This window comes from Thunnus albacares, chromosome 9 (genome assembly GCF_914725855.1).
Source record: "Thunnus albacares chromosome 9, fThuAlb1.1, whole genome shotgun sequence".
NCBI classification, from domain to species: Eukaryota; Metazoa; Chordata; class Actinopteri; order Scombriformes; family Scombridae; genus Thunnus; species Thunnus albacares.
In genome coordinates this window covers 2,617,564-2,633,394 of record NC_058114.1, presented here as the reverse complement: position 1 = coordinate 2,633,394, position 15,831 = coordinate 2,617,564, and the positions used below count along the sequence as shown (strand labels likewise).

The following is a 15,831-nucleotide window of genomic DNA, read 5'->3' as shown; positions in this document are numbered from 1 at the left end:
AAAGGAAATGAAGAAAGGAAGAAGGAGAGGAGGGGGAGAGAGGAGATGAGGAGAGGTGGAAGGGGGAAAAAATAACAAGAAGAGGAGGAGAGGAAAGAGAAGGAAGGAGATGAGAAGAAAAGTGAGGAGAAGAGAGCAGGAGACAAAAAAGAAAGGATGAGACACAAGAAAAGGAGGAAGGAGCGATAAAAGATGGTGGACGAGGCGTTGAAGATGGAAGAGAAAATGTGCTCTCCGGGGAGCATTGGATCCATGATGCATAACCAACACGGAACTGGTCTTTTATTCACTGTAGTGTACACACACACACACACACACACACACACACACACACACACACACACACGCCACACACACGGTGAGTGAGTGAACTACTCTAGTGAGAGAGCTGAAACATGTCAGACTCTGTCACGCAACAGGGCAGCACTACGAGAGCCCACTGTGTGTTTCTGTGTGTGTGTGTGTGTGTGTGTGTGTGTGTGTGTGTGTGTGTTTCTGTGTGTGTGTGTGCGCTCACAGGGACTGTGTGACAGACCAAACACTCACTGCAGAGATAGAAGGTGGCACATCTCTGACTGTTTGCATGCTTCACTTCATCACTCGGCAGAAAGCGTGTTGCCCTTCGGTGTGTGTGTGTGTGTGTGTTTCTATAAAAGCAGTCATCACTCCGGGGTCAGTGTTTTTCCTGGACATGCTTTTCTGTTACACACTCGATGAAACTTCATCACCTTCATCTCCTCCGTAGTAGAATATTTATCCTGAGTTACATGTAAAAGAAAAACATGAGGAACATTTATTTTAACTGGTGAAAAAAACAAAAAGTACCTGCTCAGTCCTGGTTTACCTGAGGCTGTTGTTCAGTCTCTGCTCCCCTGAGCACTACAAGTCTTAGCTCACTATGACTTACTATTGTCAGGATAAGCTACTGAGATTTGACATCAATCTCATTTTGATATATCTTCCAGCTCTATATTTATATTCTGAGGCTCTACTGGAATATATTTGCATGATTTCCAGTTAAAAACTCCTTATTTATCTTTTACTGGTCCTTTAATGCAGCCCCTCAGTTCAGCCTCTGTCTGAAACAGGCTCCTGTCTCTTTAAGGTCCGCCCCCTCCCAATGAGTGCACTCTGTTCTGATTGGCCGGTTTCAAGAAGCTGTGTCTTGGTTAGAGGCTACGATCTGATCTGAAATATGTGAGTGGACTTTTTGTCTTTCAGGGAGTGTTTTAATTCACCTCATGTTCTAAGTCTAATAACAGCAGAAATAGTAGAAGAGATCTCCACCAGGTGTGTCTGGGGGGCAGGTGGGTGGTGAACAGGAAGTGCAGGGTAGACTGTGTGTCCAGCGTGTATGCTGGGAGACAATATGCAGGTTACATTATTAAGGTGTAACCAGAGTAGACAGGCTCAACAAAGCTCGGAAACAATGTCCATACTGTAAAAATAAACAATAAACTTCTCAATTTAAACATTATTTATTTAGAACATTTTGTTTGTTTGTAACACGGCACACAAAATGAAACAAAGAAGAAGGCTCCCCTTACAGTCAAGATGACAGCGAAGATAACAAATACAGGGATTTATTCATCTAGTATTGAGCCTAACTTTTAGTGAATCATGACATATCAGGTATGGAATTAATCTGCAGATGCTCCGGTTCAAGATGAGACCAAACTTTACTATGGATGTCAGTTTTTGAGCCACGACAAAGGCCAAAATGTGGCCTGCAAATGACTGGGCGAGCCTCGTTTTTAGCCTAGGACGGAGGTTTGAGAGCGGTTGTCACTGCTGTCAATCATGGCGTCAGACCCCCTTTTTCTATATCATCAAATAACTAATTAAAAACAAACTTACAAGAAAAACGAGCACTTGAACAAACATCAGCATGATAAGAACTACCTGAAATGACAGAAACCATCTTTGAGAAAATGTGACGTGTACTTTGATTTTTTAGTTTCCATCCGCTAACATGGAGGGGGCGGGGCTTATGACCTATACTGCAGCCGGCCACCAGGGGGTGATCAAGACGTTTTGGCTTCACTTCTGGGGAGCTGTCATGACGTCCATCTTTATATACAGATTTTACACATAAAATGTACACGTAAAACACGTAAAACACGTAAAACAGCAAGGACTAAACTTCACTATCGCTTTCAACACACAGATATCTGTATGAATGGATGGAGGAAGATTGTCAGTGAGTTTTTTTTGCTGCCGGACCTGAACTTGACCCTTTTTATATTTTAGCAAATCTGAACCATGAAAATCACACAGCCTCCTGTTTGCACAATAACCATGAATATACCAACAACAATGAACCGAATCATTCTGAAACAGAAAGAAAAATGGATTTGATGAAATTCCAAGAGTTCCTTTTTGGATGTGATTTTTAATGAATTTTTGGACGCTTGTCCTGAAGGACGTCCAGATGACCCTGAAGAAAGCTGCAAGCCGAAACGTAACGGTCCAACAATAAAGTTGCTATTTATACTACAAATGTTTCCAATTTAAATCATTTGCTTGGTCATTTTGACATATCCTGGACCTTCAGTCACCCCCTTGATTGTCCCTCAAAAATACAAACAGTTTCAGGCTTATAAATATAAAATATTCCAGTTGTGTTCAGTCACAGATGTTAGTTCAGTTTTCAGTTTCTGATGTCTGTCAGACTCAAACCTTCAGCTACAGTATTACTGAGAATGTGAAGATTTGATGTTTTTCTTTGTCTCCTTGATGGTAAACTGAATGTCTTTGGGTTTTTTTGACTGTTGATGAGACAATTAAACAGCAACAGCTGATATTGTTTAGAAGATACTAGTTCGTCTGAAACGTGGGGTCGGATTATGGGAAAAACATTTCCCATAAATGCAAACTGGATATTTGAGTCACTTTTCTTCCCTTCAATATAAACGCACTATGCAGCCAAACACTGTTCAAAACTGCAGAACGTAATCTGAAATTTATGTGAATATCACAAAGTTTCCAAAAGAATCTAAATTTATATCAGGCTGAGTTTTGAAGACATGTGTTTCAAATTATGATTTTCTGATTGTCACAATTATACAGCCATATGTTCAGTTGTTGTGTCCCGTCTCAGACTCCACTTCCATGGAAGGATGTCTTGTAAGCGTCAAACAAACCCTCCAGAGACGCCTCTGGGCTATGAATCAATGTTGGAATTGCAGGTCAAGTGATGCATAATTGGCCCATAACGACTTCTATCCACAGATCGTCATTTCAAAAGAAATGGTTGTGAAATGATTTTTCCTAATCCTGAGATGAACAAAAACTTAACCTGACGCTCCATAAGGTCTGTTGCACAGAACCATCTGAGAAGTCGTCCTTGGAAACGGTTTGGAAATGAGCAGGCACTTTCAAAAAGTACTTGGCAGGTGATCGGATGAACATCTGTCTATCACCGTCTCACCTTGCGAGGCAGCTGGATTCATCAGATCACACAAGAATCCTCGTAGGACGCCGACTGGTCTGAACCACCGGTGGTTCGGACACAAGCGAAGAGAACTTGAAGCCTGAAAAGATGGATTCTCGTGTGATCTCTTGAATCCAGCTGCCTCATAAGGTAAATAAAAACTGATGCAGTAATTTTCCTGTTATTAATGTGTGCAAAGACTCAGCGGGACGTCAGCTGCTCAGCCACAGGATAACTCTAATGGGGTAAAAATGTAAATGCTGAAGGAAGCCTGAAAACATTTTGGCATAAGAACCTGTGAGCAACTTTAATTAGAATGAATGGTGCAATATTCAGTTCCCTTAAAACATCCACAGGGTTGAACCTGCTCCCCCTTCGTACAGGAGATGAAACTACTCATACAAGGTTTTTCAACTCAAATAAATCTCCATCTCTGTGACTGATATGATACCAGACTTTATAAGTCGTAATATTTTAATGATGATTTACCACCTTGTAAATAACTGTGAATCACCTGAACTTATTGTTTAAGAGGTTTAAGTGGCATGCAGAGGATTTTGCATACAGAGCACCACAAAAAGAACACAGGATGTGTGCTCTAAATGTTTTTTTTTTTTAAATTGGTGTTAATAAAACCTCCTATCTGAAAAATGCACTTTTTTGAGAAAACTAAAGAAAACTTGTTTTCTTGCAGAATGCTATTTGTTAAACATATCCAATACATAATACACTGTTGTTTGGACTATATTATTATATTATGTGTTAACAATAAAGTGCAGATAGGAGCTTTTGCACTTGGTGCAAGTTGGAAGAGGTTCTACAAGACGATGTTTGTTTTCAGGTAAGAAGATGTAGTAAATGTAATAGTTACTACAGTGTATTTGCTTCCTTGTCCACTGGAAATGAATGTTCAGTGATTGTGTAACCCAGGGACAGACTGAATATGAGCAGCCTTCCTTGTTCTCATTATCCAAAGTGAAATCCGCCAATCAGAAGATTCTGCAGATACGATATGTTTTGCGCTTTGGCCATCGATATGTTTTCCAGGAGCTCGAGGCTTTTAATGTGAAACATTTGCAGGATGTTTTGTGTTTTCATTTACAGTAATTTAACATTGATCAAAAAAACCTCACCTTGTGATTATACTGATGAAATTACGCTGCAGAAATGTACATTACACCACATTTTTGAGCCATTATAGTACATGAATTACGCCTTTCTTCAATGCTGTTTACTCTGACACTCAGCCATAATTGAAATACCAGCATTTATTTGAGAATTTATGGTATCCACACATAGATGTTGCAGGTTACGGTATACAAAAGTTGATGTTATACTCCAACCAATATGAATCTTTGTTAAATTGTGCAGAGTTTGTGAATGTGCACTAGACTAGTGAGGACAGCAGCTCGTTTATCTGCTGACTTCAAACATGATGCTGACACAATGACATAACAGGCTCAGACGTGTCCTGTCAAAATGTTTGTGTGCTTGTTGGAAAGACAAAAAAAAACAACAAGAGAAAGAGACAATGAGGGAGAATACATGTCTGAGACTGAGATTATGTGTTGACTACATGTGAGTGTGTCCATGAATGTGTGTGTGTGTGTGCTGACTGACAGGTGGGTCTTTATTCTAGGAAATCCCTGGATGATGCAGGTAAAATGGAATTAAGAGAAAGTTGAATGTTTTGAGGACAATTACACATCAGCATGAGCCCTCATAACCAACCTGGCAACCCACAGGACACGGCGTCCCACTGTGAGTGTGTGTGTGTGTGTGAGAGAGAGAGAGAGAGAGAGTTTCGACAGACTTCGTCTTTCAAAAGAGAGGAAAAAGTGTATAAAAGAGAAATAGCAAAAAAATCGGAGGGGCAAAAGAATCGGGTTCACGAACATTTTCCACCCAATAAATAATACAAATCTTTCATATTCATGGCTGCTGTATGAAAGAGGACATGCTGGCATGTGGGTGTCAGCCAGAGGGCAGCCTGAAAGAGTCTGACATTAACAATGCTGCGTCTCTGAAAGGATCTTTTCTACCCGTCAGCCGGTGTGACGAGAGTTTGAACCCGTACTTCCATTGGGCTCAATCCAAAAAGCAGCTCTGCCAGCGCTCACAAAGTCGACATTCAGACACAGTTGGAGCAAAACTAAATAATGAGAACGACGTTGCTCATTTCGGTGTCCAGTTATACGGCATTGAAATGAGCAATGTCTCAAAAGCTGCCTACAGTTTGGTTTGTTCTGGTCTGAATCGGTGGATGAGTTGGTGAACTTGTTGGTTTGGTTTCTTTTCACATAGAAAACAAATTCAAGCAAAACCAAAAAGCATCACTACCAGGTGAGAACGTTCTCTCCTCTCATTGGTCGGATGCAACTGGGGGCGGGAGCAAGAACATAAACACAGGAAGAAGAAGGAGCTTCTACCTGCACACATATCAAGAAGACAACATACTTCATTGTTAGTCCAGGTTGGATCTGGATTCATTCTCCTTGTTAGTCGGTCAGACGGAGGTCGGATCATGTTCCCACCACAAACAAACTGCTCCAGAACTGGTTTGTGACCAGGCTGAGACCACTTCCTCTAAAGGGTCTCTGCGTGGTTGTTTTGGTCCGAGTATGATTGCTATGTTCAGATCTGCACAACTGAATCTACCGAGGAGAAAAACCATCCAGAGTCCCAGTAAACCAGACTGAACTACGCAGGTTCAACCTGGTTCCAGACCTCTGAATTTCTGCCCACATTACTACTATTACTATTTGTAATGATAAAAATACTTAATCATAGACAATATACAACTTGTATAACTTATATACAGTGATTGCAATAAAGTGAAACAAAATGACAATTCACTTTGATTATCAAGGGTAAGTTGGGCGTTGAATGATGAAATGCTCCTGTCAGCAGCACGTATAGCAATAACAATGTTGACATGCTGAAGTTTGTAAGGTTTTTACAGTATGCAAGTCCAATTGCCATAAATTCAGTCGTATGGATTTATTGGCTCTTTCAGTAGGTAAATGCTGCTAGCAGCTGTGAAAATTAGCCAGTTCATAAGAGGTATGATTGAGGGGACGGTAAGTAGTTAAGCTCAATATTCTGCACACAAATGTATCTCAACAGTACCAGTCAAAAGCCTGGAGACACTTAATCATTCCAGTCTGTAAGAACATGCTAGTGACTTATTGAAATGCAGCTAAGGCGTGTAACCAGTGGAAGTCATGCATTTATATATAAAATGTCTTGGCTAGCCTACAATGGTTCCCTGTGTCTTCCAGAATCCATTTCAAAGTCCTGTTACTCATTTATAAAGCTCTCAATGGGTCATGAGCCCTTAGATCTTCCTCTGCAGGACTGCTTGAGATCCGTAAGTCTACCCAAAAGGGTTAGGGCCAGGGTTAGGGTTTGGGTCAGGGTTAGGGTTTGGGTCAGGGTCAGGGTTAGGGTTAGGGTTAGGGTTAGGGTCAGGGTTAGGGTTAGGGCTAGGGTTAGGGCCAGGGTTAGGGTTAGGGTTTGGGTTAGGGCTTGGGTTAGGGTTTGGGTTGTTGGAGATGCAGCTTTTTTCATTTATACTCCCAAACTCTGGGATGCCTTACCTAAAGACGTTAGAAAAGCCGTCTCTGTTGAAAACTTTAAACGACACTTAAAAACATATTTAAACTTTTTAACCTAGCCTTTCTATAGTATGACTTTTACACCATATCATATACTCAAACATTTTAATTCATTTTAAGGCATCGGCTCCTCTGTTTTAATGTAATACACAATCTCTCATTTTTCTTGTTTGCCTCCTTTTATTCTTCCTGTTAATGTTCTCAATTATTTATTTATTTATCTATTTTTTTATTATTATCTTTTTAATGTGAAGCACTTTGAGCTGCATTTTGTATGAAAGGTGCTACACAAATAAAGTTTATTATTATTATTATTATTATTGTTACATAAAATGACACTCAGAAACTAGCTAGCTAGCTAGCCAGTGTGCAAAAACAATCTGCAGTAGTTCTGGATTTGAGCCAGTGTGATTTACCAGCATTTATATTATGTTACAAACCAGATAATAAATGCAGCACAGAAACAGATGCAGGCCTCAGGTCCATCATTAACTCAAGAGTCAAGGAGCTGCTTAACTAGCCAGTTACAGTGATGTCTGGCTTAGCTCATACCCCAAAAAATATTGGACAAATATTGAAATTTTGACTGATGATGGCACTTAAGTCAGAGGATCAGCAAAATTATTGCAATTCATCTCATGGGGAACGTTGATGTCTGAGCCAAATTTCTTGGCAATACTTTGAGACATTTCTGTCTGGAAATGTGGACTCGGTGGACGGACAAAATGACCGACACTGTCACCTGTTGAGCCATCATCATGACTGAAAATGAACAGAATATGCATCAATCCCACAAGCCTTGTGGGAAAGACAAGTAACCTTTGACCCCCTGCTGGCCTCAGCTTCTGAAGAAATGTTGTCACTTCAGTGTGTATTGACACAATCCAGTTACTCAAAATCCAAATTCCTTCAGCTTCAGATCACAAAACAAAGCACCATGGCCAGCATCCAGACTGTCACAAATTTTGATCTGGCCTGCATACAAATGAAGGTTGTAAATTCATTCTGGCCCTTCTGGTTGCAATTAGTGGTAATCTAAGTCGTAGCTGCCACACAGAGCACGCTATTGCTCGCTGCATATCAAACAGATGCAGCGCTCCCTCCCCTCCTTCGCTCGCTCGTTCATACACTGATACCAAAGCAGCTCGGAGGTCGGCTCAAAACGAAAGAAAAAAAAAAAAGAAACAGGAGGAAGGTTGATGCTCGAGGCTGCTGGTCTCATAGCAAACTATGTGTGAAAACACTCCAACAAGTTACAGGGTGGTTTCCCAGCTTCAAAGCTAAGAAACTCAGTTTTAAACTTTTTTTTTTTTTTTAAACAAAATTCACTTGCAGTCTATGTGGAGAGCGTGCCAGAACACTTCCAGATGGAGCCAACTGAATTACAGCAGCGAGAGCTCAAAGTTTGAATATGATCAGTGTGTTTGCTCATTTCAACTCAGGATATTCAGAAGCACAGACTGCTCAGTGCAGGTGTGAACAAACACCGCCTGTGATGGGAGACAAATCTTCTTGTGTTGGGCTTTGACCCAACTCGCCACTTTTAAAACCCCCCCCCCCCCCCCCCTTTTTTTTTTCTTGGTTTGGACTCATCTTCGGAAAAAGAAAACGATGAAGAGAAATGCAACAGAATTTAATGACAGAAATTGAGGTTGTGGAGGGAAAGCTTTCTTCTTTTTGTGTTTATTATTAGTGCATCACATCCAGTTCATGTTACATAACAGCAAGCCCGTCCTTACAAGAAGTAATTACGACTCGGGGAAGTGACGCAGTTCAGATTACGTCAATATAAGGTGACTTGATAAGATGATTTTGCCTCATTAGGAAGGGTTGGGTAGATGGTCGGATAGTTTTAGAGTTTGCAGCAGGAGACCACTGTTCGCTTCTCGTCTCCAACTGCGAGTGTCATGTTTCCGACCACGAGTCGGGACAACGTCGTGGTGTTTACTGTTGCGTAACTTTAAGGATGTATAAACCACGTTTCAAACGATCATTTTAACCCAAACCATGATCTTTCTCTAACCCTAACCAAGTGGTTTCTGTGCCTAAACCTAACCAGATCTTAACCACAGTGTTGTCACACCATAAAACACCAAGATTGTTTAACAGTGATATGTAACTGTTTTGGAAAGCAACATATTATGATCCTCTGGGTTGTTCTGGAGTGAATTACTACTGCTGCTACATGGCATAAACATAACTAAAGGCCCGTTTTTGCCGGCCTGAATTTTAGACCTATACTGGATGAGGATGTGTCGTAACAGTACCTCTCTGTTTGTCTAATTTTAGCAAGATTCCCTTTTTAAACTTAATTAATGTGTCGGTGGTTTCACCCAGGTTATTCTAACTAAGGATGTCATTCATTGATTTTCCTAAAAACACGTCTAAAAATGTCGTCTCTCTTGTACCAATTCATGGTGTCGCTAAAGGAGAAATCAAAGTCATCAGGATACATCCTCAGGGGACCATGAATGGCAACAAAATACATCTGATACATCTGTTAGATATTGATATATTCACTAGAAAACTAAAACTTTGACCTACTGACCTTCTGGTAGTGCTATAGGGAAACTTAGGAGATCACCAAAGCCAGTAGGATTCATCCTCTGTCTGTTTCACAACAATCCATCCAGTAGTTGTTGAGATATATCAGCTTGGACCAAAGTGATGAACCAGCTGACCAACTGACTAACTGCCACTCCTAGAGACATGCTGCTAGTGTGGCTAAAAGCTAGTTTTGCTGCATGTATGTAAAGGCATTTATAAGTGATGCAAGCTGCTCCAACGCAGCTATGAGTAACGCGATCATGTGGCAGCAGATCATCTTTAGAAGTCACAATCATATTCCCGATCATATTCATCACATATCGTATGTTTTTCCATGCTGTATTCATGTGATTTTGCTTTCTTGGTTTATTCTGTACACACATCTATTGCACATCTGTCTGTCCTGGAAGATAGATCCCTCCTCTGTCTCCTCTGTCTGAGGCTTCTTCCACTTTTTTCCCCCCATTAAAGGTTTTTTTGGGGAAATTTTCTTTTTTGGAATCGAGGGTTTAAGGATAGAGGACGTTCAAATACGTAATATAGGATATATAAATATTTTTCATATCAAAAGTTTTCCTGATGGACACAAGATGTCTCCTACTTTACTATAAAGTCCATCATCAGTGTTAAAGTTTCCACATCACACTCGTGTAAGTTGCATTCTGGACCACGATCGTCTCCAAACTAGTTGCGATGCCACAAATCCTGCTCGTCTTAAAATCAGAAACCTTCCTCCTCCAGCAGATGAATGTGTGTAAACAAACTGCACATACATCAGTCTGCACAGAGAAGAGAACAAACATCCAACTGAAGGAAGAAAAAACACATTTTTGAGTGTTTTCATGTCTGTAGCTGTGGATGTGTTGTGTGATGGCAGAGGAACCGCCGGTCCTCTCGGGTCAAACTGGCAGCTCTTAAAGCTTGTTAAAGCAGATATAGAAGAGGATGAGCAGGTAATACCGTAAACACAGAGTTCAGAGGAGGATGCAGGGTTGAAATAGACATAGAGACCTAGAGACAGAGACAGAGAGACAGGAAGAGCAGGATTTAAGCAGAAGAGAGTATGAGATAAGACTCATATAAGGCTCGAGATAAGAAAAGATTAGAAAAGATATGTCTAAGTGAAGAAGAGATAACCTGTTAGCTGTTAGACTTCATGGTGAGGTCACTGCAGCCTGAGCTCACTCTCACTTTCTCTCTCTCACACACACACACACTTTGTCCTGATGTGTTTTTTCTCTTAAGTGTGTTAAATGTTGCCAATACGTCAGTTAGGCCGTGCCTGGGAAAAGCTGCTACCACAAAGAATGAGAGAATAAAAGAGAGGGGGAGAGAGAGGGAGAGAGAGAGAGAGAGAGAGAGAGAGAGAGGGAGAGACTGACAGGGATGGCATGTTCTCTCTTTTTCCTAGTCTGACCTCGCCCTGCAGAGAGCTCCAAAATTAAACAAAAAAAAAAAAAAAAAAACGTAGGTTTCCATGTGGGGAAAATTCCCAGGATCGCATCAATTTGTCAGCAGCTGCTGTGAAAACATGAACATGTGGGTAGAGAGACGGGCAGAGAGAGAGAGAGAGAGAGAGAGAGAGAGAGAGAGAGAGAGAAGCTGAAATGTGTGTAACTCTCAGTGTGTGTGTGTGTGAATGTCTGTTTGTTTGTTTGGTCGTGTAGCCATGGCCGTCATGAATGTTTAAAGGAGAAATCTGCTTTTTTTTGTGTGTGTGTTGTTAGTCATACAGATCCAAATTAAATTTCATTGTGAGATCTGAAAACTAACCACAGAATAAACAACACGAGCAATCAGACGAGAGAAAACAGTCACAGCCAGTACACAGTAAACTGACATTTGCTCTCGGTGGCGGCGCGTCAGACCGCCTTTTAAGAAAACGCCAAATTCGATTTTGAAATGAGGACTAGTTGGCAAGTAAGAGTCGGGAAGTGATTCACTGAAATATGAGCCAGGAAGTCCAGTTGGAGTATGAAATGTATGTGTTTAAAGACTTATCAGACACACAAACACTGGACGGAGGTTTGTAAAACTCACAGACAGGATTTGACAACTCTGGAAAGTTTTCTGGGCAGAACCCGCTTTTATCTTCCGTCACATCGACCGGATACGAGGTTTATATTACAAAGTAATCTGCTGCCTTGCTAGGACATCACGTTGTGTTGCAGCAAAAGTTGAGATTGGTTCCACTTTTTTTGCAGGACGATCCTGCGTCGGGACCCCGACTGTACCGACGAGGGCGCCATTTTTTCATGCACATTCACACTCACGTGATTTAGTGCACTAATTAACAATTTTAAATCAGTAATTATTGTTACTAATCCCAGTAATGATCCTTTAGTGCTTGGTCGGACCAGATATTGGCAGACTTTGCAGGGGTGGTTGGTGTGCTGCTGCTGCAGCTGGTGATCTCAACATTCAAGATTAACTTTATTGTCCCACAAATAACATACCGAGGTTCTAAAAGTAGCTAGGCAAGCAGATCAATAAACACATCAACAGAAAATCCCCTTTTCATTAAAAACCCCTTACATAAAAGATCAACCAGTGCCCATCCTGGCCAAATCTGCCACTATTTAAAAGTTTTATTGACACCAGGATAAATTAATTTTTAAATGTGCTACGAGGGAGTCTGAACCTCCTAGAAGGGAGTAGCAGCGTGTAGAGCATGGGATGAGTCAGTCACCATCCTGTTGGCTTGCCTGAGGGAAGCCTGTTCGTAAGTAGACTACATCTAACAGGTGAAATGCTGGATAACAAGACAATTAGCTGTCTGTACAATGTTCATACAGTTTATTCAGGGGATGTATTTTTACCATCAAATTCTGACCATATTCCTCTATCATGGAGCAGTTTATACTCCAGCAGTGCAGGGTTTCATAAAGTCGGATGGTCCAACACACAAATCAGTGAGATACATTCCTTGTTTTTGAGCTGCTATTGGTCCATTGCAGCAAATTCATCAAACTAAACTGATTTTAGTCATAATTCTGATGTGATCGGGCTCTTAGTCCGACTTTTTATAAGGACGGTTTGTTTGGTGTCTTACTGGGTGTTCAGTGTTGTGACTTAGTAAGGTTTAAGACTAGAGTTGACTTGTTGTGTCTGTTAGCTGGCTAGCTGCCACCTGTACACCCAGGTATCACTTGGTTTTTGTTCAGAGTGGGAGCGTGTGGGAATCCTGCTTCACTGTGGGAACAGGACTCTGCTGTGGTGAAGCTGGCTGTAGATGATTAGTAAATACTTTCAAACTGTGGGCTGGCTGCTTGTTAAACCAAACAGTTTTATTTTCTACTTCTACACTTGTTGAATACAGATTATGTGATGTTTGGGAGGCTTCGGAGTGGTTGGAAGTAACTTATCAGCAACAAATATTGTGAATAAAGTGATAAAACAACCAACAATAAGTGTGACAATAAAATCCAGGTTGCATATTATAAAATATTGTCTTTTATAGGTGTGTATTTGTGTGTTTGTGCTAGTATAGGAATCATTTTGGTGCTCCTCAGTCACAGAAAGCTGCAGAAAGTTGCTTCAGAAACAGCATTGTGCTTTTTGTAGCAGGATGCCTGTAGATTTAGTATTTTGTTTATTTCTCTATCATGACTCTCTGTTCTTCTGTGAGGAATAAAATGTGTGTGTGTGTGTGTGTGTGTGTGAGTGTGTGTGTGTGTTTGTGCTGTGAGTGTGTGTCCATGTGCGTGCAAAGGAGAAAGATCTCTTTGCTCCACATTCCACTTTGACAACATCATTAGCAGCCAGGCCGACCTAGAGGAGAGGGACGGGCTGGGTGAGACACTGGACACACACACACACACACACACACACACACACACACACACACACACACACACACACACAGAGCCATGTTTCACTGCAGGGACAAAACAGAGGATGGGAAGTTCTCTCTATGCTAATAGCAGGGATGTATTAAAGGTTCCCTGTAGAGGTTCTGACCTCTAGTAGCACTACGGGGCGGTTTTGTTTCCTTGGATGTCGGGTTCAAAGATGGCGTCCCGTTCATTTCTAGGAATGGAGGTCAGTGGTGCATGAAGCTAAAAACTTGGCTTCCTGCTGTAAAGAAATTACACACGCATGCTTCCTGATTGTTGGGCATGCTCAGTAGAGACCTCCGCTGGCCGAGCCGGTTAACTTCCTCTTGGCTCTCCTCCCACTTGAATGGGGATAAATTAATAAAATACTATAATCATGTGGCTCTTCTACACTTACCAAATGTTATCGGACCAAATGGATCAAATTCTGATAATAAAATAAGTCATTTCATGGGGGTTGTGATGCTCACTAGAGTCCTTCTCCAGCATCTAAGACTTCTGCTGGGTGAGCCGGCGGACTTCCTGTTTCCTGTTTGCTCTCGCACACATGCATGGGATAAAATAATTAAATCATAAGGCTCCTATAGGCTTTCTAAGTGTTATTGGACCATATTCTGATTATAGAAAGAGTCAAAATTTCTCTTTTAGGGTTTTGAAGATACCAGAAGTGATGTTCCAGGTTCCCGATGGGATGCCACCAGAAGTTGCAATACCGAGCGTGGCCACTACGCTCCTCTGGGCTAATACATGAACTTTGTGCATGACACGGGACACTGAACCCACCTTTGACCTTTCATAATCAGGCTAGGGATCATGGGTAAATGACTGCTTTAACACCTGAGTCAGTTTGATACCTTTGTATCCGATCAAGAGCAAATTTGTGATTGAAACGTTGTACATTCGACAGTTTTGTGAGTTCTTCAGAATCAGAAATCACTGCACAGATATTTTGGACTCAGCACCTGGACAAGAAAGTTGTTTGTGTGTTTTGCACGCTGAAGGCTTTAACACGTTACTGTCTGTGACGGCCCCCCCCGGGGGACCTCTGCCAGGACTCGTGTGTGGGTTGTGGTGTTGCTGTGTTGCTGTGTTGTGTGTCAGTGTTTACTGGTTCCTTGTTGGTTGCAGAGCTGGAGGCCATCAAGTAATTGGAGGTAGCTGTCCTCTGTCTCCAGGTTGCATAAAAAACCTTCCCCCGTCCTGATAGTCTGGTGGCTCCGTCTCGTTACGCTGGAATTCTTTGATTTCTTGTGTAGTTTATTTGGTCTTACCTTTGTTAACCTGGCAGCATGTTTCCCTGCCAGTTTAATTTGTTAGAAACAACATTGTTTGTTGCATTTGTTAGACTAAATTAATCTCTGTCCCCCCCTAACATGTGCTTCCCTTATTTGCTGTGGTAATAACAGAATTATGGAGTTGCAGAAGTGGGCAAAGCTGCACATTTGTTCTATTTTGCTTTATAATTTTCATGCTAACTTCACTGTTTCTCACACAGAGATACGTTGTCTTCCTGGTTCGTTATATAAAAGTTTCTCACCTGTATCTGAGCTCTCAAGCAAAAGCCTCAGCATGTAAAAGAGATTTTTACCATATATTTTATATTCTGGTGTTGTGGAGACCTGTAACACTGTCACAGACCAGTATCTTGACAATAGGGTGTATCTGAACAATCTGTTTCTATCAATGTTTATCACATGTTCTGTTTTTCATTGCCAACTTTTCTACTTCAGCCAAGTGTAAAATTGTTTTAGTGATATTTTGGCTTTTCGTTGAATTTCCCACACTGTTATTTTGTGTGTGAATTAAAAAAATGCCCTTACAAACAAGTGGATAAAATAGTTTTTTACCACAGTAAAAGAAAATCCTTGAAAACCCCCCTTTTTTCCCGATGTTATTTTACCTTAATCTCTCTTTCCTGTGCCTTCCTCTCTCCAACAATAATTTTCTCTTTGTCTGTCTGACTAATTCATCTCAGAAAAAGCAAAATATTATAATGCTCTTTTCCTCCATCCATCATGTCTTTCTCTCCGGTTTCCTCCCGCTGCAGACGGACTCAAAATCATCTCATTAACTCCCAACAAATTCTTACACTGGAAACACTAATAAGGCTCTAAGAAAAGCTACTTGTTTCTTTTTTCTTTTGCTCCTGACATTATTAGAGTGAGAGGGAGGGAGGGGGGGGACTCATTAAGCTCAATACACACACACACACAATCCAACTTGTGTTACCACGCCTGTTGTGTATGTGTTAACATTAATAAGCAGCAGTATAGTATAATAGATATTAGGTGTCAGATTTATAGCGCAGTAGAACGGTGGGAAGTCCAGCATGCTTCCAGTTGTAAAACACAAAAAAACAGTAATACTCACTTCATTCAACTAATCCAAACCAGATACC

General features: G+C 41.1%; 1 protein-coding gene across 2 annotated transcripts in view; it reads right to left on the bottom strand.

The window, feature by feature from the left end:
* The window catches only part of pik3r3b (phosphoinositide-3-kinase, regulatory subunit 3b (gamma)), a 264,605-nt gene that overhangs the window by 80,959 nt on the left and 167,815 nt on the right, over positions 1 to 15,831 (bottom strand). The window lies entirely within an intron of this gene.